Source organism: Arvicanthis niloticus, chromosome 30 (assembly GCF_011762505.2).
Source record: "Arvicanthis niloticus isolate mArvNil1 chromosome 30, mArvNil1.pat.X, whole genome shotgun sequence".
NCBI lineage: Eukaryota > Metazoa > Chordata > Mammalia > Rodentia > Muridae > Arvicanthis > Arvicanthis niloticus.
In genome coordinates, this window is record NC_133438.1 from 11,039,973 (window position 1) to 11,065,686 (window position 25,714).

At 45.6% G+C, this 25,714-nt stretch overlaps 1 long non-coding RNA gene across 2 annotated transcripts; it reads right to left on the bottom strand.

Moving 5' to 3' along the window:
• Positions 1–5,722: 5,722 nt before the first annotated feature.
• Positions 5,723–25,138, bottom strand: LOC143440960 (uncharacterized). Of its 2 annotated transcripts, none has more exons than XR_013108247.1 (7): positions 25,049–25,138; positions 20,000–20,183; positions 19,741–19,811; positions 17,177–17,226; positions 16,216–16,364; positions 14,090–14,322; positions 5,723–8,759 (listed from the first exon to the last, which is right to left on the bottom strand). It is a non-coding gene; the product is annotated as an uncharacterized LOC143440960 (long non-coding RNA). The 2 variants fall into 2 exon arrangements; XR_013108248.1 differs by lacking the exon at positions 25,049–25,138 and adding an exon at positions 23,860–24,319.
• Positions 25,139–25,714: the final 576 nt, after the last annotated feature.

A 25,714-nucleotide genomic window follows, 5' to 3' on the forward strand; every position in this document is an offset into this window, starting at 1 on the left:
AAGAGTGGAGAAGATAGAAAGTCTAGAGAGAGGTGAAGAAAAAAAAGGTGACAGGAAAAGAATTTACAGAAAGCAGAAACGAGGGACTTCAAAGAGAGATAAGAAACTCCTTGAAAAAAGACCAGTGTGCACATTGCAAGTAAAGGGGCCAGCTTTGGGGTCCAAGAGGGCCCTAACAAGTAGAAGCCAGGGCCAGAAAATCCCAGGCCTTGAAAAACACCCCAAGTGGCGAAGATAACAGCTCTGTGTGAAGACGGAGATGGAGCGGCTTGGAACCACCCAACTGTTGATAGACACAGGGTCTCCCTCCAGGCCAATGGGCCAAAATGTATTCATGGACTACCCGAAAATGGTAGACTAAGAGATGGGCTGGGTATCCCATTCATTTATGGTCATCCTACACTGCTCCTATCCCCTGAGAGACTTACTCCCTAGAATAGACATCCAGATACAACACTTCCTACCCGGGCTGCAACTAGCTGACAAGAATTCATCAGGTAGAGGACTGACTCCAGCCAGGAGCCGAGGTAACCTGCTTTACAGACGGGAGCAGTTTTCTCCATGCTGGTCAGAGACAAGCCAGCGCTACTGTGGTGGACACATGTCATCTGGACTGACTCCCCACCCCTGAGGTCATCGGTGCAGAGAGCAACCTTGGAGCCTGGGGCTGACAAGCAGGTATGCTTTTGCCACAGTCCATGCCCGCAAGGCTATATGCCAAGAGAGGAAACCCTGATGAAACCGGAAGCTGTAAATATTTGTTGCCCAGGACACCAAGGGAGGAGACTCCAGCCTGAGGCAATAACCAGACAGATCAAGTGGCTTGATACAGGAGCCCTTCCCAGTTTGGGGCCTAAAAGAGACAATGGTGCACACAAGAAGGGAGAACTATACTCCCCAGAAAACAAAAGACTTACCAAGCTAAATGCACAGATGGACTCTTAAGATATGAGTGCAACCAAGCAGTCAAGAGATTTAAAGTGTATAAGGGACCTCAGGTTTTGAGCCAGAGAAATAATAAGACTTAGAATAAAGAAGAAATACCTAGGAGAAAACAGACTAGAATAGGGACCTTCCCGAGGTTTCAAGTGTCCTAGGTAATTAGATCAGATAACAGTTTTAAGGTAAGTCAGGAATTGTCAGAGATATTAGAAGCTCCACTGTTTATACTGTCTCCAAAGCTCAGGACAGGTAGAGAGAATATACAGAACCCTAAAACTAAACTACCCTCGGGAGCTGGCGTTGGCTAGAGTGTCCCTTGTCCTTGTTCCACACCCAGAATGTCCCTTTTGTGTGAGAAATGATTTTGCAGGCTACTAAGAGACTTCCTGGTGCTGCTGACCATCCGACATCCTTGAAATCCACCAACACGTGCCTGAACATCCAGACACCAGAGCAACCTCCTGCTGTTTAGCTCAAGGTCACCTACTATGACTCCTGAGACATCCCACCCTAGAGGCACAGGGGAAATGCTGCCTTAGAGGATGGGACTTAGGGTGTGTACACCCAAGGTTAAATGACAGCTTGTGATTCCAAGATTGAAATTGAAATGTGAACCTAGAGTTATACAGATTTGTTCCTTTTTGCAATTTCTCTCAGAGGAAGTCAGAGGATCAGAGTTCAATGTCAACCTCATCTTTGGGAACTCAAGGATAGCCTGGGCTACATGAGCCCTTTCAGGGGAAAACCTTGTTAGGGGCTGGGGACATGGCTCAATGTGCCAAGTACTATGCCAGACAAACATGAAGACACAAGTTTAGATCCCTGATCACCCACATAAAAAAAAAAAAAAAAACTTGGCTCAGAAGCAGCTCGGTAAACACAGGGCTGAGGAGGGAGAGATTGGGGGATCCTTGGAGCTTACTGGTCTGGCCTGACATTCTAGCCAGTGAGTCCCAGGTTCAGCAAAAGACCTTGTTCAAAATTAAGATTAAAAAAAAGTACGTGATGAAGATACCCAGGGTCAGTCTCTGGGCTCCACACATGTGTACACACGCTTCCCCACATGTACTCACACATGTGTATGTACATGGATATTATATATACATTGGTGGGGGGGGAGCTCTTAGGTGACCAGTTCAAGGTTTCTTAAGAGCTCCTTTTTTAACAGCCCTGACAGGCTCACACTGGCAAATGTCTGCACATCTACAGTGTGGCCTGTCTGCAAGTCTGTGTGACTGGCTGTGTGGGTTAGCATTGTCTCTCTGTGAGAATGTGAGCCACACATCTAAAGTAGCTAAGGTATATGTGCCCTTCCCCCAGGCCTGAGCAGGCCTGCAAGTCATTTACCACAATAGACCAAGCAATAGTAGGACCTAGGAAAGGCATTGCATTACCAGCCTTGGTGCCTTGGAGCCTGCTACCTGAGCTAAGAAGAATGGACTGCCTGCTGAGCTAGCCTTGACACCTTCTGGACTACTATCTCCTAGCTCAGCCCCTGGGCTGAAGAGAAGAGACTCTGGGTGGGGGGGGGCTTCCCTTTTATATGTGAAAGCAAATTATTAAACTTTGGGCCTTGATCAGAATACTTTGTCTTGGCCTCACATTTCTCTCGTCCTCCAGGCTTCCTCTCAGGAGAACCCGGTTACTCATGGCTGCAGGCAGCTACAGGTATACAAGGATTTCTTTTCTTTTCTTTTCTTTTCTTTTCTTTTCTTTTTTTTTTTTTTGTTTTTCGAGACAGGGTTTCTCTGTGTAGCCCTGGCTGTCCTGGAACTCACTCTGTAGACCAGGTTGGCCTCGAACTCAGAAATCCACCTGCCTCTGCCTCCCAAGTGCGGGGATTAAAGGCGTGTGCCACCACCGCCCAGCACAAGGATTTCTATAATGTGTATTCCAGTCCTTTAAACTCACAGCAACCCTGAGAGGGAGGGATTACTGTGCTAGCATTGCAAGTGCAGGAACTGAGGCAGAGAAAGTGATTTGCCTGTGGCCTTAACTCTACTCCCTAATGTTCTTCCTAAATGATTAAACCACAGTGGCCTTATTAGTGTGTAAGGCTCGTGCCTGAGTATGACTTCCTTCAGTGTGTGGAAGAAAAGAACCGTGTATATGGTCACAGTAGGGATCGCCCTGCTTGTGATGCAGGGTGTGAGATACAAGGAGCTGCAGAGAAGCAAGCAAGGAAGCTTGATTTGCAATGAACTTGTCATCAAAAAGAGCCCAGCCCACTAAACATTTACTTGCTTTGAAGGATTGACCTGGTTATGAATTGTAGCTAAACTTGATCTTGAAATTAAAAATTTCCTTTCTATAATAATAAAAGAGACCATTCATCAGGTACTTCTGTCTCTTATGCTGTAAGAAGTTATGGAAAGTATGCAATGTATAATGTCTGGGATAGGGTAAGGATGCATTGCAGTTACTGTGAAGGACTGGGCTTAGTGTTAAGAGCAGGGCATAATCTTACCCTCAAAATTCACCAGCTGGACAACCGTGGGTCACAGACATACCTTACTCGAGCCTCACTTCTCCCTTCTATGACAGGGAGATAAGAATATTTTAAAATATTGTAAAAGTGCCCGGCAGAGTGTCACATGCACATTCCCAGCACTCCAGTGGCAGAGGCAGAGGGAGCTCTGTAAGTCTGAAGCCAGCATGGTCTGTAGAGTAAGTTCCAGAACCACCAGAGCAACACAATGAGTCTCTGAATGCAAAACCATACTGTAAACAAAACTTAAATGAGATGACAGAGTGTCCCCGGGAGCGTGCCCAGGGCACAGCAAATGTCCAGGAAAAGGCAAAGTTTATTCTAATGCTTCAGATACATTTCTCCTGGGCCCTGATGCCACCCATGTGATGGGATATTTCTTTCATTTTTAAAGATCTAATTGTATGTGTGTGTGAATGGGTGGGTGCCATATGTATGTAGGTAGCCAGGAAGGCCAGGAGAGGATATTGGATCCCTGGAGCTGGAGCTATAGGTAGTTGGAAGGTACTCGCTGTGGGTGCTGGAAACTGAACTCTGGCTCCCTGCAAGAGTAGAAAGTGCCTCTAACCACTGGTTCATCTATCCAGCCTCATGTTTTGGTATTCTAACCTTGGCTTTCTTTGTGTGCCAACTTTATACCTGTGTCAGTTGCCTGCCCTCTCCCATCCCATGAGCTGCTTGATTTAAGTCTTTCTACAAAACAGTGTAGGACATTGACATAGGGACCATCAAGGAAAACAGCTGGAAGGAAAAGGCCTTACCATAGAAGAAAGCAATTGGATTTCAAATGTGCAACTAACCTTGACTTTTGGACAGTTCTGTGTTTTTCGTTGAGTGACATTTTTTTTTTTTTTTTACTCAGAGTGTCAGCTATCCTGCACTCACAGTGAGAGGGTAGCCTGGATGTGCTATGACGTCATGTCATGAGAGTCTGGTTAACTAAATGTGCTCAGGAGTCAGACAGGATGAGGTGAAGTCTTGGACTCTGAGAGGCCATGAGAAGGGATTTTGGATGCTGGAGTTGAAGTTATGGAGGTGCGATTGTAAAGACCCAAAGGCAGTGACTTGGAGGGATTTGTGATACACTTCCTTGGGGTGAATGATTTTATCCATGTGAGACTGCATGGGAATCAGAGGAAGTGGGCAGGCGAACTTACAGCGGTGGGTATGTATAAGCATCAAACTCTATGAATGGATGATGTTCATGATGTGAGTGTGAGGCCATGAAAATTAGAGCAGCCGCATGATGAGGAACTGAGCATGCGAGTGGCTGGAAGGGTGCGTGGGGGCTTATCTGAGAATGTGCGTCGAGAGGTGGAACACTCGTGAAGAACTGTGCGCTCATGAAACGGAGGGGAGGGGAGGTGGAGGAGTCTGTGAGGCAGGTCTCAGGAAGAGCTTGGGCTACAGATGAGCTGCTCCCCCCCCCCCACCAAACCCTCTGACAGATTTGTGGGCATCTCTGTGATCTGGGATGACCTACACACTATTTCCACCACAGTGGATGCTTCTCAGCTAGAATAGCAGGAGTCTCTTCTGAGGAAAGGCTGGGTGACCAGAAGTGGCCCTGTTTAGTGGGACTTTCTCCTCTTTGGCCAGGAGACTCCAAAATAGTGACAAGACGGGGACCGACACACAAGGATGAAGATGCTGCCGCTGAAGCAGAGTTCCTCCCTCTCCTGAAGCCATGGGAGGGGAAGCAGGAGGGGCCGTGCCCTCCCGAGAATGTTTATGTGTTGATGTAGACAGCACAGACATAAGTATGTCACGTTTGTGTGCAAGGCTCTCTGAGATCCTCAGAGTCACATCCACACCTAGAAACTAACCTAAAGCGTCAGCTTCGGTTGCTGCCGCTTTCTCTTTAATCTAAGAAGAGTGTACAAGACAGCGATGCCCTCTTTGGATGGGTGGACAGGAATACAGCGCCCTAAGATGCTTTTCAGGACAGCTTGATGATATGGGCCCCAATATAAAAATGTCTATTTTCTTTCAATATCATACTTTCACTTCTAAGAATTTATCTCAAAAAGATAGTTGCATGAATGCAAAAATAACTGTTTACATACACACTCGTCTTGGGGTATTTAACAGTGTAAAGCTGGAAGCAACCCAAACGTATTTGGGTAAGTAGGTGAAATGGTGATCCAGAATAAAACTACTAAACTCACAGCGCTCTGTGCTTGTGGAGCTGGAGCGGTTTCCTGATGTGCTACTGATTAAATGTTTGAATGGAAAAGAACACGGAGCTTGGCTCTCTTTACGTCTCGCACCTGTATTTATTTAAAGGCAGAGAGAAGCCAGGCATGGCGGCTCTTCCCTTTAGTCTCCTCAGACTTGGCAGGTGGAAGCAGGAGGCTCACAACTTCACAAACAGTCTCAGCTGTTTATCTGGGCCACAAGAGAATTTATCTCAAAACAAGCAAATATATAAATAAAGAGAGAGTTATCTGATAGTATAATCTTTCAAATGGCAACAGCGATTAGGTGACCGTGGTGGGATCTGTTTCTGTTGTTCATTGGGTTTCTTTGTTTTTCTATTTTTGAAGGGAACATGCATCTCCTTTAAAGATAGTAGGGAGAAAGATGCTTGGCATGGAGCAAACTATTTAGGGACTATTTAAGATGAAACTTCCACATGAAGGTGTTGGGAAGGACGTAGATTTAATAGTGACATCCCAACTACATGCTTCTACAGGTGATGTTACATGCCCCCTTCTCTTACCCAGAGTGCCTTGCCTCATCCCTCCCACCCCCCAACTTTGAGCTATAGGAAGAAGATGTGACTTGGAGAAACCCTGGTCTTCAAATTAAGAAAAAAGAGACATCTAGGTAATGCTATGTCAGCTTTAGAGACCCCTGAGTCTTGGTTCCCGTGGTGTGTGTGTGTGTGTGTGTGTGTGTGTGTAAGGGGGGACGGGGATACAGGAGAGGCATGACCTAGGACTCCCTCTGCGCTTGGTACCCCACTCCTTAGCAAGGGTTCCCTGCTCATATCCAGCAGAATAACATTTTACATGTGTGCCCAACAACAACAACAATAATTAAATTTAAAAGAAAAAAGTGAAAGGGCAATAGAAGAAGCCCCTCAATGTACACACAAAGTACTACACACACAAAGTAGGAGCTTTAATCCCGACATTTGGGAGGGCAGAGGCAGACAGATCTGTAAGTTCGAAGCCAGTCTAGTTTACAGAGCAAGCTCCAGTATAACTAGGGATACACACAGAAGCCCTGTTGAGGGCTAGGGGGGTGGGGGGTGTTGGAAGAGGGACCATAGCAACTCCCATGAGGTTACATGGGAGATGGGGCTTGATCCCAGGCCTGTGTGTTTGGTGCCTGGTCAGTGTGGTGAGTCTCAGTCTGACTAAAAAAGTGAAGGCATTGACATGTACATGGATGCACTCCCTCTAACCAGCTGACCTAGCCCAGCCCCTTCTCCATCTAACAAATGAGAGGCTGTGGTTCAAGAAAAGGAGAAATTTGTCCAGAGTCACTTACAGAGCAATGGGAACCCACTGGGTTGTATGGGAACTTGTATTGCGGATTTCACGGATGCCTGGGGAGTTAGACCCTGTCTCTGTTAATGTCCTTTGGATGTCTGAAATTCAGAGGCTCCAATATAGGCTCAACTGGATATCCATCTCAGTGATAGTAATGTGACTTCTATGTGATCCTCTACTGCCACCTGCTGGCCATGTTTGAACGTGCAGGTGCAGTCATTTCCCTCACCAGCTAGAGAAGAGCAGGCTTTGAGAGTCCAATGGTAGTGGGCACCTGGGGAGTATCCTCCTATCCTTCCCCACCGCTGAGTATCCCAGGCCCCTCTCTACCCAGGACAGGGGCTTCATCATGACCTTCAACACATCCTTGCATTGCTCGTGGTGGATGGAGAATGGTCCAGGCTGCCTGGTGACTCCTGTTCTGAACTCCCGCCTGGCCCTGGAGGACCACCATGTCCTCTCAGTCACTGGCTTCCTACTTGATTATCCTTACATTGAAGTCCTCAGTAGTGCCCTGCAGATCTTCCTAGCTGTGAGTCCTATTCATCACCTAATCCCATATTCCAGGAAGTGCAGATTCCAGGTCATCCACTCTTCATCCCCATTTAAGAGATGACAGGCCAGATATGGTGGCATAGACCCACAATTCCAGGAGGCAAGAGGCAAAGGCAGGAGGACCAGGATTATAAGTTTGAAATCAGCCTAGATTACATAGTGAGCTCCACACCCTATACCTGCCCTAAAAAGAGAAAGAAAAAGAAAGATAAACCTGTGCACTTCAGCCTTCATTTCTGGTTCCTGTAATGCCTTCTCCTCCTTCCACCCATCTCCCATCATCATGAAGGGCACGAGCAGTTTTCATGAACGGGATGAGCCATCATCTTAGAAATCTAATCTAATAAACCCCTGGGACCTTGGACAAGTCATTTGCACTTTCTAAGGCCCCTCATCTCTTCATTGACTCTCTGCTGAATGAAGAAAACCCCAGCAAGGCTTACAGGTGCAACTCCAAGGAAGCCTTTGAGAAAGGGCTCTGCTGGAGTTGCAGAAAGAATAGCTGTAACAACACGTGGGCTGTGGGATCAACAAGGGCAGAACCAAGAGAAGCAGCAAGAATAATCGTGACCAGTTCAGGGCTTCCATGTTCCTTACTTGAAACACAGAAATATTACAGGTTGAGCATCTCCAACCCCAAAATCTAAATTCCCAGATATTCCAAAATCTCAGTCTTTTTTAATACTAAAATGATGGCACACGTGGGAAGTTTCACGCCAGGATCTGAGGTGATGGATTCTAGTTAAAATGCACAGTCATTGAAAAGGTTCAAATTACCTTCAGACTGTGTATAAGAGGACTGTGAAATACATATCTCTTATATACCTCATTATATTTGTGTAACTATTTTAAGATTTAAAAAAAGTCCAAACATTCCATTCCCAAGTGTGCAAGTGTGATTGGTACTCAACAAGTTCCTCTGTGTGGCCGTGAAAGAATATTCATTTTTGGAATAACTGACTAGATCCCACAGGATTGAAAAGGAGAGTTCCTAACATTCCACCTGCATGTTGAAGGCTCCTGAAAGACCCCCCCCCAGGCACTGACAGAAGCCCGAGTGAAACAGGCAGGAGAACATTCAGCTCCATTACTTTTTCTGAGTCTCTCCGGCTTTCACTCGGATCTTCTGGATGACGAAGCCGGGGCTGCTCCACCAGTCGGACCAGCGGAAGTAGAAGTCGTTCTTCCACCTCAGCTTCATCATCAGCAATTCTCCGATGTCCACCTCCGTGTAAATCAAGAAGGGGTAGGCTTTATTTGGAGCGACCTCAGGCCTGAGTGAAAATTCCACAGAGTCGGTTACTTCTGGAAAGCTGACTTTTTTTTCCCTCTCTAAACGTAAACAGCTTTACTGTTTGGATGATATTTTAAAAATGCAAAACATGTTCAAGATGAATGTCAGCGACGTTTGGTTGCTTGACATCCTGCACTCCCGTTTCTTCCTAACACTATAAAAGAGTACAGTTCTTAAGGGGAACAGGCCATTAGACAGTTTTCAACTCCTGTATTCTTTTTTAATGTATACATGTGTTCCCTTGACTATAAAGTACATATATATATATATATATATATATATATATATATATATATATATATATATTCAGTCCTCTTCTTCACCCTAGGTTCATCATGTTTACCTACTCCTCAAGAACTCTAATTTTTAGAAGCTGTATTAACTTTATTGACGTCATGAACCATAACTCACATGACCTTTTTCTCAATGTTAATTAACACTCAGTTTGTGGTATACATCCCATGATAACAGGTATAACACTTAAATTTTTTAAAAAAACATTCCATCGAGTATTTCTTCAGAAAACATTGTAAAAGAAACCTATTCCTTATAATCATAGCTTTGGAGAATTATTTCCCTGTTCTCTTCCTTGCATGGAAAGTTCTTGCAACCAGTGATACAACCAGAAGAGGTGTGTTCTACTCCGTCACTTTATAGTGCATTATAAAACGTGTTTATTTAGGAATTATTGAAAGGTAGTATGACATTTTTTCTAATCAAAACTGAGGAATACTTTGCTATGTGCATTTTATTTCTGTTCTTTTCTCTATTTCTCTATCTATCCATCTATCTATCTATCTATCTATCTATCTATCTATCTATCTATCTATCTATGTATCTATTATCTATCTATCTATCTATCTATCATCTATGTATCTATCTATGTATCTATGTATCTATCTATGTATCTATCTATGTATCTATGTATCTATCTATCTATCTATGTATCTATCTATGTATCTATCCATGTATCTATGTATCTATCTATGTATCTATGTATCTATCTATGTATCTATTATCTATCTATCTATGTATCTATCTATGTATCTATCTATGTATCTATTGTCTATCTATCTATCTATCTATCTATCTATCTATCTATCTATCTATCTATGTGTACATGCTAGTCAATTGACTTCCTGTTACAATTTTTTTTTGTTTTCTTGGTGATACTAGGACCACATCCAAATGATAGGTAAGTGTTCTACACCCCAGCCACATCCCCACTTCATAATGTTAACTCTTTTGGGGGGAACTTATCTACTTTATCATTGCTTCTTAAAAAAAAAAAAAAGACCTGAAACATTGGAGGAAAATACAAAGCATAGAATATACAAATATAAAAGAGATTAGAAAGCAGTGTTTTCTCACACAAAATGGTTCAAGATCTCCAATTTTGAATTCGCATTTCTTTTTCTTCTCTTGGTATTTTGAATCAGGGTCTCTCTACATAGACCAGGCTGGCCTTGAACTCACAGAGATCTACCTGTCTATGCCTCCTAAGTGTTGGGATTTTAGGCTTTGATCTACCATACCCAGCTAAATTCTAATTTCTTTAAACTAGAATTTCTTTTCATGGGGAGGTCAGGAGTAGTGTGCACTTCTGTTTCCCAGATCAAGGACTCTGGCAAGGAGCAAGACTGTGACCTAACCACAGTTTGAAGACAGGCTCAGAGATACTCACAGGGTGAAGGGAATGTTCTCACTCTCTGCAACTGTGCCGTACAGAGAAATCTCGAAGGCTTGGTTGTATTGCTTGTCATTCTCAGTCCCAGAAAAGTGAATCCTGACTTGGTAATGGAATACTGAAGGGGAGGACATTGGAACAGGGCATGTAGTTTTCATGGAAGCATTATAGTTTAAACGATCAAGCAGTTCAGACTCATAGAACATGTCTTCTCAGCACCCAAACAAGTGCACATATTGCACCATCTGAATGGCTTGGAAACAGTTTCTGTTGAAAGCAGTGCAGACCTCATGTGCTTTTCAGTGTGGCTACAGTGCACAGGAGAAACCCAACTTGTATTGGAATTGCCAACCTGGGAGAGACTACCAAACACACCCAGAAAGCTCTCTGTGACCTCCACTTACCTTGGCCACCTTATATTTCTACATCTATGCCAAACATATTTGGTAATTGCTACTGTGTTACTGTTACTGTGTGTGTGTGACCTTGTTTCTTTCCATTTCCTGGGTACGTTGTGCTACCCCCATCCCTTCTCAGTCTGTTTCCCCACCAACCACACAGTGAGGCGTGTGGCACATACAGTACAGTGAATTACTGTGAACCACCAGAAAAGCCCTGAGGTCTGTCTTAAAAAGCCAGGTCCCAAATTGTCTGACTTAGGAAATCCACTAGGAACCAGGAACCTGAACTTCCATATCTCTTCCCTGTTCTTCCCAATTTATCTGCCAAAACCCTGAGTGTGACACAGTAACTGTGACCACGATGGGGACCATTCTGATGCCTCTCTTCTGTAACCCAAGATTCCTATGCATATTTTTATTATACTGCTATCTAATAAATTCAATTTCTCTTACGCTGAGATCCAGCATCTTTAACACTAATGGTAAAGAGTGTGTCAAAACTGGATTTGGATATTAATTTTCCTAAAAACTCCTTCAGTATATTTACTTGTGGTTTCTTGTGATAATCTTTATTAAGTTTAGCTATTTGTTTTGTTTTAAGAGATGTTGTGTGTTCATGTAATCCCTGCTGGCCTTAAACTCACTGTGTAGTTGAAGATGACCTTGAACTCCTGATCTTCCTGCCTCTACCTCCCAAGAGCTATGTATTAGAGTCATGCATAACTATGCCAACCTCATAGCTCATTTTGTAATGAAAGTAAATGGCCAGGTAAGCAAAAACAGAAAAAACAAACAAACAAACAAAAACACAAACCCCAGGATTATTCAAAAGTAAAGATAAATCATCTTGTCTCTGAAAGCAGTGTTGTAGGTCACTTCACGAGAGGCTGGTGTTAGGGATTGTCTATGTGTCTCTAGGAAGTCCAGACAGAAGCCGGGGTGACCTTGTGTAAGCCTCTCCCTGGTTTTAGAGTTTGGTCTCTTCCATACCACACACCTGGTTCTAGGGTTGGAGAAAATGAGAGTTCTCCCACAGCCTTCAAGCTTTCTTTGAATACCATATGCTCCAATATCTGGGCCACCTAGTATATCTACCAACAGACATATTTTATCTGGGGAAGCTATTGAATACTTGCCCTTCCTTCAGACTTCAACCAGGACTGTGCCAAAAGGCAATTTGTCCAAAACCAGTCTCTGACACTAGATGTATCTTACAATACATCCTTCTTTCTCCATGTATGTCTTTTGCTCTTGCTCTAAGCAAGAGCCCGAGATTTAAGTTCAAGGTTGAAATGAGTTCCTGGCCAGATGGACATATAACTTGGCATTTTTGCTTCCCTAATGTGCTGGCTAGTTTTATGTCATCTTGACACAAGCTACAGCCGTCTTAGAGGAGAAAACACAATTGAGAAAATGCTTTCAGAAGATCAGTCTGCAGGCAAGCCTGTGGAGTATTTTCTTAATGATTGATGGGGGAGAGCACAGTCCGTTGTGGGTGGTGCCACCTCTGGGCTGGTGGTCCTGGTTCTACAAGAAAGCAGGCTGAGTAAACCATAAAGTGTAAACCATTAAGCATTATGCCTCCATGGCCTCTGCATCAGCTCCTGTCTTCAGGTTCCTGTTCTGCTTGAGTTCCAGTCCTAACGTCCTTTGATGATGAACAGTGATGTGGAAGTGTGAGCAGAATAAACTCTTTGCTCTCCTCCAAGCTTCTTTGGTCATGGTGTTTCATCACAGCAATAGGAACCCCAACTAAGACACCTGGAATATTTGAATATTTGTGGCTCTTGACTTCACGTAAAGCAAATTTTCAAAGTGACAAATGTTCTATGAAGTTACAGAGAGTAATTTAGCCTTTGTGGGCTATGCGGTCTTTGTCTCAATTACTTGAGCCTGCCTTTGTGGCAGTGTTAGATACTACGGAAATGAATGTGTCTGGCCATGTTCTAATAAAACTTTATTTACAAAAGCAAGTAATAGACTGAATTGGGCCAGATCTCAAAATCTCAAAGTGATGGTTTCAAGTTAGCTCTATCACAGTTGTAATGGCTGGTCACAGCTACAGAGAAGGCTGGCTGCATATTCAAGGCTGAGCACTGGAATCTTGCCGGTGTGGGAATCAAGAGTTAGATGAAGTGGACTAATGGAGACCCTTCTGTATCAACAGAGGCAAAAGTGAGGCTTCAGGACTTGGTAACATCACTTCATTAACTATTCTAATAGACAGACTTGGCCCATAACAGAGATGGCACTAACCAACTTCCCCCTCTTCCCACAGCTTCTGGCTTATCTTTGTGAGACATCTGAGAGCGAGTCTTCGGGTACACCTTGCTGCTTCTCTTGGCTCTGACCTTGGTGATCCCACAGCCCACGTTGTTACAGCTATTCTTTCTGCAACTCCAGCAGCGCCCTTTCTCAAGGGCTTCCTTGGGGTTGCACCTGTAAGCCTTGCTGGGGTTTTCTTCATTCAGCAGAGAGTCAATGAAGAGATGAATGGAGTCCTCATGCGGGCAGTTCACTAGCTGGTCCACATGTGGGCAAAGAGACATGGGAAACTGCAGTTCTCCAGAAACTGCCTTGCACGAGGGTAGACGCGGTGCCAGGCTCTGCTTTAGGATGTGTTCTTGGTGGCAGCTGCTCACCTCCCTCCTTATCTTTCCAGTTGACCATCAAAAGTTGACGAGAACTTTTGACCCTTGTCATTTTGTATTTATGAATGTTTATGGAAGCCATAATAGACAACACCTGACAGAGAAGTTGATTCCTTTAGCTTAACATAAATCCCATGTCTACCCCTTCTAGGTGCTCTCATAAGCACAGTTCTAAAAACCACACCATAAAGGGGATAATTGTTAAACTAGTAGCTGAGAGGTCAGAAGTCAAACATGGTCTTTGCCTTCCACCTTGTCTGACATAAGGTCTCTTTTTTGTAACTAGGCTAACTGGCCTGCAAGCTTTTAGGGAATCTCTTATCTGCCTCCCACCTCACTGTGTGACTGCTGGGGTTACAGACCAACATTGGTCTATCTGGCTTTTATGTGGGTTCTGTTCTGTGATCTAAATTTAGGTCCTTACACATGCACGTCAAGTGCTTTACCCACAGAGCCATGTTCCCTCCCCACAAGTGTGTATAATGAAACCACATACTGTAGAGATAGAAAACAGGATATAAGGTCATTGAGACATAAGCCTCAAAATTTAAATGACTTGTAGTTTTCTCACCTCCAAGTCCCCTCTCTTCAGTCACATGAATGGCTTCTCCAACGTTGCATCCTGGCTGGCAAGTTCCTCCATTGGGATAAATGTCAACATGCCCTACTGGTTTCTGGATCCCAATACTTCCGCCAGGTGACCCATCTGGTAAATGTGTGTAAGACATCTACAAAATCCATCATCAGGAGACAGGCGACTAGGGGCTTCTACATACTCCAAGTTCGGCCCAGCTGGATCCAAGCCTTGGGAAAGAAAGGAGTCCCGTGTATTCTTACAGTCTGCAGTAAGTTCAATCCCCGCATCAGCATCTGCTCTTCTGAGTGTAACTGGAAGTCTTTACATTCCTATCAGCTCATTGTCTTCACAGTGCTCTTAACTGCTGAGCCATCCCTCCAGCCAGGAATTATCTTAATAATAGTTAATATGACAGATATTCTACTATGGAGGAAACCATTCCGTAGGCAGGGTGTCCTGACCTATGTGTGAAACAGTGAAGATACTGAGCATTCGGATTTCTCTGCTCTTAACCATGGATGTGAAGTGACTAGCTATTTAAAGTTCTTGCCTTGAGTTTCTTACAATGATAGACTGTAATCTGAAATTATAAACAGAAACACACCCCCTCTCCTCTAAGGTGCTTTTTTGGTCAGGGTGTTGTCATAGCAATAAACATGGAAGCAGGACAGAGAAGCATTTGCTGAACATGGCTGCCAAGCACCTGGGCTTGGCTAATGAAACTGAAGGACTTAATTTCAAATTCCAATTTAATCAACTTGAATTTAAATATAGGGCAATGTGCCTAACAGTTACCATATTCAAGGGACATTTCATTTGTTCAGTTACAGTAGTTCCAACATGTGTCGCACATTATGAAGTAAACTGGCTTTCTTGTTAAAACATCAAGTTCCATCTTAAGCACAAAGCTTTATGAAAATGCAGGGTGCACTGGCTAGGCAGCACCCACAGACAGTGCCACACAGTGTGCGTGCTTCTAACTCGTGGATGAAGACAGCCGCTTTGCGTCTGCTCTTCTCAAAAAGGTCAAGTCTACACCACAAGCCGTGCAGCATAACTGCTACTGTGGGTTGTTAATTCAGACTATGAGCTTGGGAGCTATCATTTCTGAACCTAACAAACCACTCAACTTTCCCGTGCCTCAGCACCATGGCGAGGCTCAAACCAGAGAGGATTTCCAAAGCACTCCTAACATGCTACTACAGTGAGTTGCTTTCTAAAATAATGTATAAAAGTAGCTTTTAAAAAAATAAAATGTAAAGACGGGCAGTGGTGGCGCACGCCTTTAATCCCAGCACTTGGGCGGCAGAGGCAGGCGGATTTCTGAGTTCGAGGCCAGCCAGGGCTACACAGAGAAATCCTGTCTTGAAAAACCAAATTAATAATAATAATAATAATAATAATTATTATTATTATAAACAAAAGGGCCTGATGGTAGAGGAATTCTGCCGAGCTCCACCCCAGCACACTCAGCCTTGCTGCACTGTGACCTTACTCAGGCCCAGGAAAAGCAAGCTGCTTCTTACTCATGCTAGAGTCAAACATCTCAGAAGTCTGTCGCCTTTACATCTATGCTCTTCACTGCAAGTTTAACTGTTTACTATAACTATGACTGGCTTGTAAGAAGAAAATCCAAGTAGCTTACCTTAGAAACAAATGCTTCATAACTAAAACAGTGCTTTGAAAACAGCAGACACTCAATTACTCCTCACAAATGAAAATTTAAAATTCAAATTACAAAAGAAAATTGCTTTTCTTACCAAAAGCGGTAAGAAAAAGTGGTAAGAATTAGAAATCATCTTTAACTGAAAACGGTGTTTGGGTGTAAGGATCTAGTTAAGGTGAACCTCAAGGCTCAAGCTCTGCCCTATCATGGGCTAATAAGCTGGTTTATAATAGAAAAAGGCACTTGGCACCAAGCCTGATTACACGGGTTCCCTAGGACCTACATAGTAGGGGAGAACTAACTCTGGCCAAGTTGTTCTCTGACCTCTACATGCACACTCCCCGACCCCATACACGTGAATAAATATTAATATAAATAAACCCACTCTCACAAATAAAAAGCCCTAACAGTTGATTGTAACTTAAGTCTAGTACAATCAAAGCTGCACACTTACTGTCCTTGGGCATGCTGAGAATAGGGATTGAGGTGATAGAGCCGTTTCTACCTTCCACTTGACCACGTTCATAGATCGTGGCTAAATCAGTATACAGTGTAGCCTGGAAAGCCTTGCCGACCAGGAACCTCTTCCCTGGCAGCTGAAATCTGATAACAAATTAAGGAAGGAGAATGTCAGGACATGTCAGAGTAAGAAAAAAAGTCTGCTTAGAAGGTCTGCTTGAATGTGCCCAACAAAGTATTAACTTGTTTGTAAAGCAAGAATGCTGAAAATGAAAAATGAAAATGAATCAAACAGCCAGGTGGTGGTGGCGCAAGCCTTTAATCCCAGCACTTGGGAGGCAGAGGCAGGCAGATTTCTGAGTTCGAGGCCAGCCTGGTCTACAGAGTGAGTTCCAGGACAGCCAGGGTTACACAGAGAAACCCTGTCTCAAAAAACCAAAAAAAGAAAAAAAAAAAAAAAAAAAAAGAATCAAACAGACATTCAGTTGGAGCTGGAAGGGTTCATGCTACTCCAGATTCTATTCTTACAGTCATTTCCTCGATTTTAAGTTTGCTAAGGACTATACTTTTCTCAACTCTGAATAGATAGTAATCTTTGGAGTTTAGGGACACAAAAATATTCTGCTTTTTTCAATAAGGCTTCACTTCTGTGTTTAAAAAGAAATAAATAAATTAATAAAATAATAATGACAATAATAAACACTATGTGGATAAATAAATCCTGAAAGAAATTTAGTTGGGTGTGGTGGTATACACCTGTAATCCCAGCACTGGGGAGGCTAAGGCAAGAGGTCTCTATAAGTTCAAAGACAGCCTGGACCACACTGAGACCCAGTCAAGTAGAGTTAATTCCAAGCCTAAATTTTCAATTTGTTAATTGAATTTGTTTCATATTGCAAAACAATCCATTTTTTATGTAAAACAGTCCCAATAAGGTCAAAATGAGGAGCACCTACCAAGAATCAATCACTTGTTACATCACTTGTTGTCGGTCAGATCTTCACAACTGCCAAACAAGAAAGTTTATCTCAAATTTGCAGCCAGAACTGAGCTTCAGTTACGTTTCTCAAGATCGAAAAGGCAGAACCCAGTGGCACAGGTTAAGAATCCCAACACTTCGGAGAGGCACGGAGATAGAAGTTTAAGGTCAGTCTCAGCTACACAGTAAGTTTTCAAGGCCAGACTGGGCAATATACACACCTGATCAGAGAGCCAGAAATCTACTCCACCACTCAAAATATAATTAAAGGTCTTCCGTAGAGACATGCTTATGAGAATAGGTACTTGTATGACTCTACCGTTGAGGTAATATTTTAAAATGGTGGCTCCCAATCTGGCTTGTTCTCTCTCTCTCTCTCTCTCTCTCTCTCTCTCTCTCTCTCTCTCTTTGTCTTTTTTTTATTGGATATTATATTTACATTTCAGATTTTATCCCCTTACTCCCATTCCCCCCACCACCCAGGAACCTCCTATCCCATCCCCCCTCCTCATGCTTCTATGAAGATGTGACCCCACCTACCCCCCCACTCCCACCTCTCCACCCTCGAATTCCCCCCACACACACACTCGGTGTTCAGCCTTCATGGAACCAAGGATCTCCTCTCCCACCTATGCCCGACAAGGCCATCCTCCCCTACATGTACAGCTGGAGCCATGGGTCCCTTATATGTGCTCCCAGGCTGGTGGTTTAGACCCTGGGGAGCTCTGGCTAGTTGGTATTGTTGCTCTCCTCATGGGGTCACCAACCTTTTCTGCTCCTTCAGTCTTCTCTCTAACTTCTCCATTGGGAAACCCTTGATCAGATCAGTGGTTAGCTGTGACTATCTGCCTCTGAATATGTCAGACTCTGGCAGACCTCTAAGGAGACAGGTATATTGTCAGCATGCACTTCCTGACATCCACATCAGTGGGATGGATACTCAGGTGGAATGGTCTATCTGGCTTGTTCTTAATCAGCTGCCATCTTCTTAGCCTAGCCTAGCCTAGCCTAGCCTAGCCTAGGCCTGAGAATACGAGCTGTGTTGTGTTCCCCCTGCTACTGTTGCTCAGGCCACCGGCCCTGCCACCAAGACACCAACGTGGGAGATGGCTCTGCCAATTTTCTACACTGTCTCCACAAGGCTGGGCTGGGCCACCAACCACGTGGTACCCAGTAGGAATGAGACTCTAATGTTTAAAGATTATCCAATGGCTTTATATGTTTGGTTATGCTCAATAACAAGATGCCCAGACAATTAGAGGTGTGACCCAATAGCCAACCTAGATGTATCAACTACCTTTGACTGCTAGAGACATTTGAACATCCACTGCCATGTTCCCCTCTTTCTGTTCCTCTCCCTCCTCCTCTTCCTTCTCCTCTTCCTCTCCTTACTCCTCCCACCTTAGCTCCTCCCACCTTGCGGGGAAAATATGCCACTACACTCTACCATCACAAGAGCCTCAGAGGATTACCAATGTAGGTTCTTGCAATGTTACTCAAAGTGTGAACCACAGACCTGTGTTCATCAATGCACAATCATGGCAATCTGAGACGTGGATGCTACAGAATCTAACATGAAGTAAACCTAGGTCTGTAAACTGTTTATCTTTAAAATATCTTTCTCTTAGCTCATTTTTGTTTTTCTTAACAAAGGTGTGGATCTGCTTCAATGAAGGGAAGACTCTAGTCTTTCACAGAGTCAACATAAACATTGTGACAGTGTGGTAATGGACTTGGGGACTTTAAAATACGGGTCATTAGAGAGCACATTTCCTCAGTCTTTTCATGTACCCAAGAGTTAACTTATTAAGAAAACCAGGAACTTGTCTTAAAATACCCTAACACACACAAGTTTTAGGGTATTTTAAGACAAGTTCCTGGTATTTTAAATCAGACCTGAGAGGCTAGAGATGGCTCAGGAGGTTAAGAGCCTTTGCTGAGGTCCTGGGCAGTTTCAAGCACCCATCCTGGGATCCTCATATCATTCCCTTTCAGGCAATCGAGGCCATCTTCTGGCCTCTGTGAGAACATACATACACTCAGACAGACACAAATGTACACACACACATATATTTTTTTTTAAATTAGGAATTTGGAAAGGGTTAACACAGAGTTTGGTCAGGAGTTCCTGGGAATATAACACTCACTACCCCAAGCTTGTGGTGCTTTCTTATTTCTTCAGCCCTTGGGGCAGTGACAGTATGATAAGCTGCTATTAATTTTAATCTCAGCCTCTACTATTTCCAAGTTGACAGAGACAAAAGACTCGGTACTAACTGTTTTGATGAAGATAATCTACAAATCAATCAGCAAGCTAAAAAATGTGATTAAAGAAAAACAGAAATTTACAAAAGATCAAGATATCCCTTCGACTTGACACATTTTGTTTGAGGGAAAAAAAAATAAAGGAAGGAACAAAAAGTTACTTCATTGACAACTATGGCTCAGAGTCTCATGGTTAAAATTCAAACTCATTATACACTATGAAGTTTTGCCAGTCACAAGAAAAACCCTTGACTAAGAAAAAGAAGCACTAGTCACAGCTTTTCCTGGAAACAGCGGAGTTGGGATCCACTAGAGAAGACAAGGCTTAGACGTCCTGAGTTCAAACCCTGGAACAGTAAATAGGAAAAAAAAAAATCAAATTTCAAAACGAATTCTAGATTTGCAACAATTAATATATAGCCTTTGAAAAGCCAATAAGCAAAACACTAGAAATTTACTAGTTAACAGCAACTGCTTCATTATTCCTGGTTTTAGAAGAGAAAAATTCTTTTTAAGATAATCCATGCACCTGTACCTGAAGCCTGTGTCCAGCCACTTGGGTGAAATCCTTAAACTGAACCAGCAGTATGTTTGAAGGCTTTCAGAGACCAGCACCTTTATTTCTAGGAACCGCACACTGAGGCTAGGCATGGCAGCACATTCCTGTCATCTTAGCACTTAGACTGTAGTTCAAGGGCAGCTGAAGCCACTATGATCTGCTGTCTCAAAAAAAAAAAAAAAAGAGTTATGTAGCAAAACTACCTACACTTTCAGCTATCTATAGTGCAGGATGTTTTTACAGTGCTGTGGGGCAGGCAGTTTCCCCGTGTCTACATTCTGTCACTGCTGCAAGGCTAACCTTATAGCTGCTAGAAAATAGTGGCCCCAAGCTCAGTCTGGGTGGCTATTGAACTCATTACTGATAAATCAAGCAGAGACTATCTGACAGAGAAGATGCAGTTGTCCCTTACTGGTAATCTGAAGAACACAGGGCACCTAGTAAGGAGTGCTAGATTGTTCTACAGAGCCAACTGCCAATTAGGACATTGCCAGACTTCATTTCCCCAAAGGGAACAGAGTCTTCCCAAGACCCCACCAGACCCAGTATGGCAGCCACAGTGCTTGTATATGTGCCCTGTACATTCTGTCCCTCTTCCAGCTCCTTCCAGGGGCATCTTGAGCTGTTAGGAGTTTGCAAACTCTGCTTTGCCATGTACTAGAAGCACTAATGCATCCACTGTCTAGGGAGGCCAAGTGCCCAGAGCTCCAGTCCTGCAATCTCATTCAAAACCAGCTGGGGCCACTGCAGCTGGAGTCAAGGGGTAGGGTGGAGTGGGAGTAGGGGGAAGGGCAGGGCCCTCACATTCCTTATACACTGTAGAAAATAAAACCCAGGACTCAGAAAGGTTAAACAAGGTTAAGTCACACCAGGACTGTGGTTGAAACACAGATCTCTCTGATCTCCAGTTAAGCCCTCAGGACACAAACAAAAGAAAACAAAAACAAAACCCAACAGGCAACTGTATCTAAGTCTGTAAACTCTGTAAACTGTGCCAGCATCAGGGCTCTGCAGGAACACGGGACTGCAAATGATGAGGTCACTATGGGAGAAGGACACTTCTTACTGTCTGCCTCTTTTCTCCAATCTGTCTTTTTTTTTTTTTTTTTAAGAAAAGAAACATTATTATCTAAGCTACCCCCTGTCCCTCTGCCCACACCTGCTTACAGTGAGTGACACATGGACCTCGCAAGGCTACTTTGCAAAGCCACAATTTCAAATGGACAGCAGAGCCTTTCCCTATGCCAAAGGTCACTCCAAGCAGGCAAATAAGACATACAAGCATCCTCGGGCTCTTCTGGTACCAGTGGAATTTGGAAGGAGCTTAAGGTGGATGGATGCGCTCTCTGGGAATGTAGCTCTTTGTATCAAATTTCAGAGAGATTGTTACAAAGCTAGAATGAGCAGGTAACCACAGAGAGACACCATAGGTTACTCTATCTAGCTCATATCACATGACCCCGACAGTCACCAATGACACAAGGAATTGAAGGGATTTGTATTGAATCTATAAAGTGATTAAATATGCTAGAATGCCTGGCCCCAGAGAATCCCTTGGTCACCAACTCTACCATCTATCTAGTATGTAGACCTTGAACAGGGCCTCTGTCTGTGTCAGAGGTCAGGAGCTTCTAGAGGTGCTGGTCGGGCCAAGCCTGTAGCCAGCCTCTCCCAGTCCTTGCTTCTCTGCTCCACCCCACCAAGCTCTGAATCTCTTCATTCAGATGGAGCCACAAGACCTTCAATAATCACAGAGCCCTGCTTGAAACACACACACACACACACACACACACACACACACACACACACACACACACTTACTGTCCCTTCCTTATCCCCAGACATAAAAGGGAACAGTTCCTGGCATGTGCTGGGGACAGGTGGACACAGGCTTTTTGGCCATCCCATGGCTGCCAGGCTGTCTTCTGCTGATTGATTAGGAAGAGAAAAGCAGCCTAGAAGATTTGCAAAGCAGGCGCTTGAGTGCATGGACCTGTGCCAGACCCAGCAGAAGACAGGCAGACAAAAGCATTAGGCATGGCAAAGTGTGGGTAGAGAAAGGGTCAGGTGGGTCTGCTTCACACAGATATCATATCCACCTGCATGTGGTCACATTGTCCCTGAGCCCATGTCCTTAGCCTGTAAGCAAAGGTTTTTCCCTGAGGCCCATCCAAGGCTTCGTAGAGAAACCCACAGAGCAAGATACACAGGTGAGAGCCACTCAGAAGCACCTGTAGTAGGTGGCCATTCCATGCACATGGAGATTCAGGTCCAAGGTCTACCTTTGCCCTGTGGCTCATCTGATCTTGGCCAGGTGGGCTCTGCTGCCACAGGGCTTCCCTTGAAGCACTCTCTCTGTCTCAGCCTCTACTCATCTGCAGAAAACAGCAGGCCGTCCTCCCTGACCAGCCTTTCTTCCAAAAGATGCCCCAGCCACTCCTGTCCCTCTTTTCCTAAGACCTTCCCAGACTACTTACTTCAGATCACAAAGTGGACTGTAGCGAGGGGTCCTCTGCTCACCCCCAGCGGGACACAGCTGTGGAGGCCACAGATATCAGCCCTGCAATATGAGCCCGGTCAACAGCATTGTCCCTCTGCACCATCACCAGTGAGCTGCAGACACCGGCCCTCCGTGCACAGTGAACACACATATGACTACACAACTTCCACCATCAGCAGGCCCATCATCTCCCGGCAGCAGACAACAGTTCTGTATCACCAACATGAATAAAACTGTACAACCAGCACCAGCATCCTGTCCCCACCAATGAGGCTGCAAGTACCATTTCTGCATTATAAGCGCCATTGCGACCACCACTCCAGCCAAAAAGTGCCACTGCTAGCACAGCATCAGCGCTGCTGATACTGCAGAGGACATCTCTGCCTCACCAGCTCCAACACAGCGTAGCGACTGACAACCACATCCCCACAACCACAGCCATCTCCATCAGTACCCGCACCACACTTTGTTATTCCTGTATGTTCTTCCACACACCAACTCTGTGATGACTGACCCCATCCTACAGCTCACAACTGGCGTGGTCACCTTCGGTGGCTTGCCCAAAGTCACAAGAACGCAGGTGAGGAACCAACTCCTGAGTCCAGGCTGGATGATCTCTGAGTTGACCATCCAGGACCTCCTGAGCTTCCATGGAATTCTCTGGACACCACATGACAGCCCTTTCTGCAGCAATGCATATCTATTGCGTGTGACTCACACAGATGGCTGGTGCTCCCCTCTTCCAGAAGTGATCCCTAGATATATGCAGGGTAAGTCTCTGCTTTTGCCTTTCAAGTCTCCCATGCATCTCATTGCACCAGTTTGCCTTTTTGTGCCCCGAGGAAGTGAACTTAGGGAGTAGGGTGCTGCTTGCCAGCTGCAGAGGTCATGTACTAACCCCAAGTTCAGGGCCTGAGGAGTGTTAGGTATCCCTTGACTTAACCTGAACCCCCAAATGCTCCCATACTTTTGTGCCTTACATGAGAGCTCTTTTGCCTGGAACTGAGAGACCGTTACTTCCTGGAGAGAGTAAGGACTCTAGGCAGTTAACGGGACTGAGGTAAAGAGTCTGCACAAATCCATACACACTTGCCTCTTTACCTGGGAGTGAATTAAGCCGGGTATCATTAAGGTCTTCACACCCCTCCCCGGAGGTCTCAACAGCGTTCAAATCGCGTCCAAAGAGGAAAATGGTCCCTGTGTTCTGCATCTGACAGAAGAGCCTGTCATCCACCGTGGGTCAAGATCACTCTAGTGCGAGTGAAACCAACCACACCTGCCCTTGGCTCCTCGATCTGTGTGGCTGAGCAGCTGGAGATACAGGAATCATACCTACCATCTGAATTGCTGCTTTTTCTCCATTAAGTCCAAAGGACCTGAGAGGCCCAGGGGGGCATTCATTACGGGCGATGTAATGGAATCGCGGCCACATTATCTCCATAGAACAAAGAATATCATCGCTGTTTTTAGAACAATGGAAAAGGCTCTGAGATAAACCTTTAAGAATTAAAAATGGGAAGGGAAAGGGCTTGCCCCTGCTCACTCCTCCATGCAAAGGGAACGCACCTCCCTCCCTGCGGAGTCCTCAAGCTGCGCCCAACAGCTCCGCCCTGGTTCGGCTGGGGGGGCTACCCGCAGCTTGCAGCCTGTGGGCTCTAGTACTCTGCCCCAGGCTAGGAGAGGGAGGGCCGGGTCGGGAGCTTTCTTGGGCCAGCCTCAGAATGGCATCCAATTCTTAGGACCGCAGCTCCGAAATGCACTTGCAGCCCGCAGGAGGCAAAAGTCAGCTAGCAAAGTTTCTGTCCCTCCCCGCCCCCCGGGCAAGTTCCCCGCGCAAGGCGATGGTTCGGTGGCCTCGTAGCAGCCGGTCGCCAGCCCCGGTTCATCGCAGAGATTACTTCGGCGTGGCAGCGAGCAGGCCAACGGACCGATCGGCCAAGAGAGGGGTTCGGGCCACTCGGTCTCCGCCCAGGGTCGCTGCAGGAGTTGCCGCTGAACCGTGCAGAGGCTCCGCAGCGAGCCGGAGTCAACCGGCGGAGCCGCCTGAGGACCGCACAGAGACCGTGCGGGGACAGCGCCGATGTCCAGAACCAGTCCCCAGGCTCAGTGCCTCGCGCTCCCGCTGCGCCCTTCTCCCGATCCCTCTCTAAGTCGGGAGGACCGGTCAGATGCGGCTGCTAAGCAACGCGCCCCTCAGTCGCCTCCGCCTCCCACCGCAGCCCAGCTCCATGGCACCCACGGGACCCGGGCAAGCGCCCCGCGCAGCCTACCCAACCCGCGGGGCTGGAACTCGGGATGCGAGGCTGCCGGACGGTGGAGGCGAGTACTTCACTACGGAGGGCGGCCCCAGAGCGCAGATCAGGCTATGAGATGGTACCGGGGGTCCCGCCGGCTCATCCCCGCTGCTCCCTGCTCCGGAAGCGGGCGGCTTTGCACAGCTCGGGCGGCGGGTTGAGAAGACCGGGAGAGACCAGCGAGTCCCGCGGGTTCCCAGACCGCCCGCGAAAGGAGAGGCGACAACTTACCCGGAGCGCGCCGAGAGCCGGGGCAGCAGCAGCACCGAGCCCGTGGTCATCGTCCCCGCACTCGCCGCTCGGGCTCCGGGAGCCAGGCCAAGTGGGCAGCGGCGCACCGCCTCCAGCCCGCGTGTGCGGCGGCCCCGCCCCTCCGCCCGGGTCTGATGCTGGCCTTAAAGGAGTCGCTCCCGCGCCCAGTCGCTCGGCCGCCTGGCCTGGTTGCTCGCTGGCCCGGGCGCCTCAGTCCCGGGGGACAACTAGAGGTCCATTTGGGCAGAAGCAGCCCAGGACACTCAGTTACTAGGAGCAAAGGAGGTGTGGACTGAAGAAGACTGTAGTCTCTGCCCAACAAGTTAGATGTCTTTTGTAGATCGTGGGACCCCTCCTCGTGATCACACTGTGATCTTAGTTAGGTCAACTTCTTTTCAGAGACCCACAGTGGAGAGAGGACACTTCATTTAGTCCTATGTCATCTAACTCTCTGGAAACAGGCCTTTGTTTCTTTGTAAACACAACGATGATGATAGTTTTTATCATCACCATTTACTTGATTGATTCCTACCCTGATACTCTTATTCAAAACATCTGCTCAAATCTTCCTCTGAAATTTCCCCTGTAGCACAATAATATAAAAATCGATCAATAACAGGGTTTTATGATCAAATCAAATAGAGG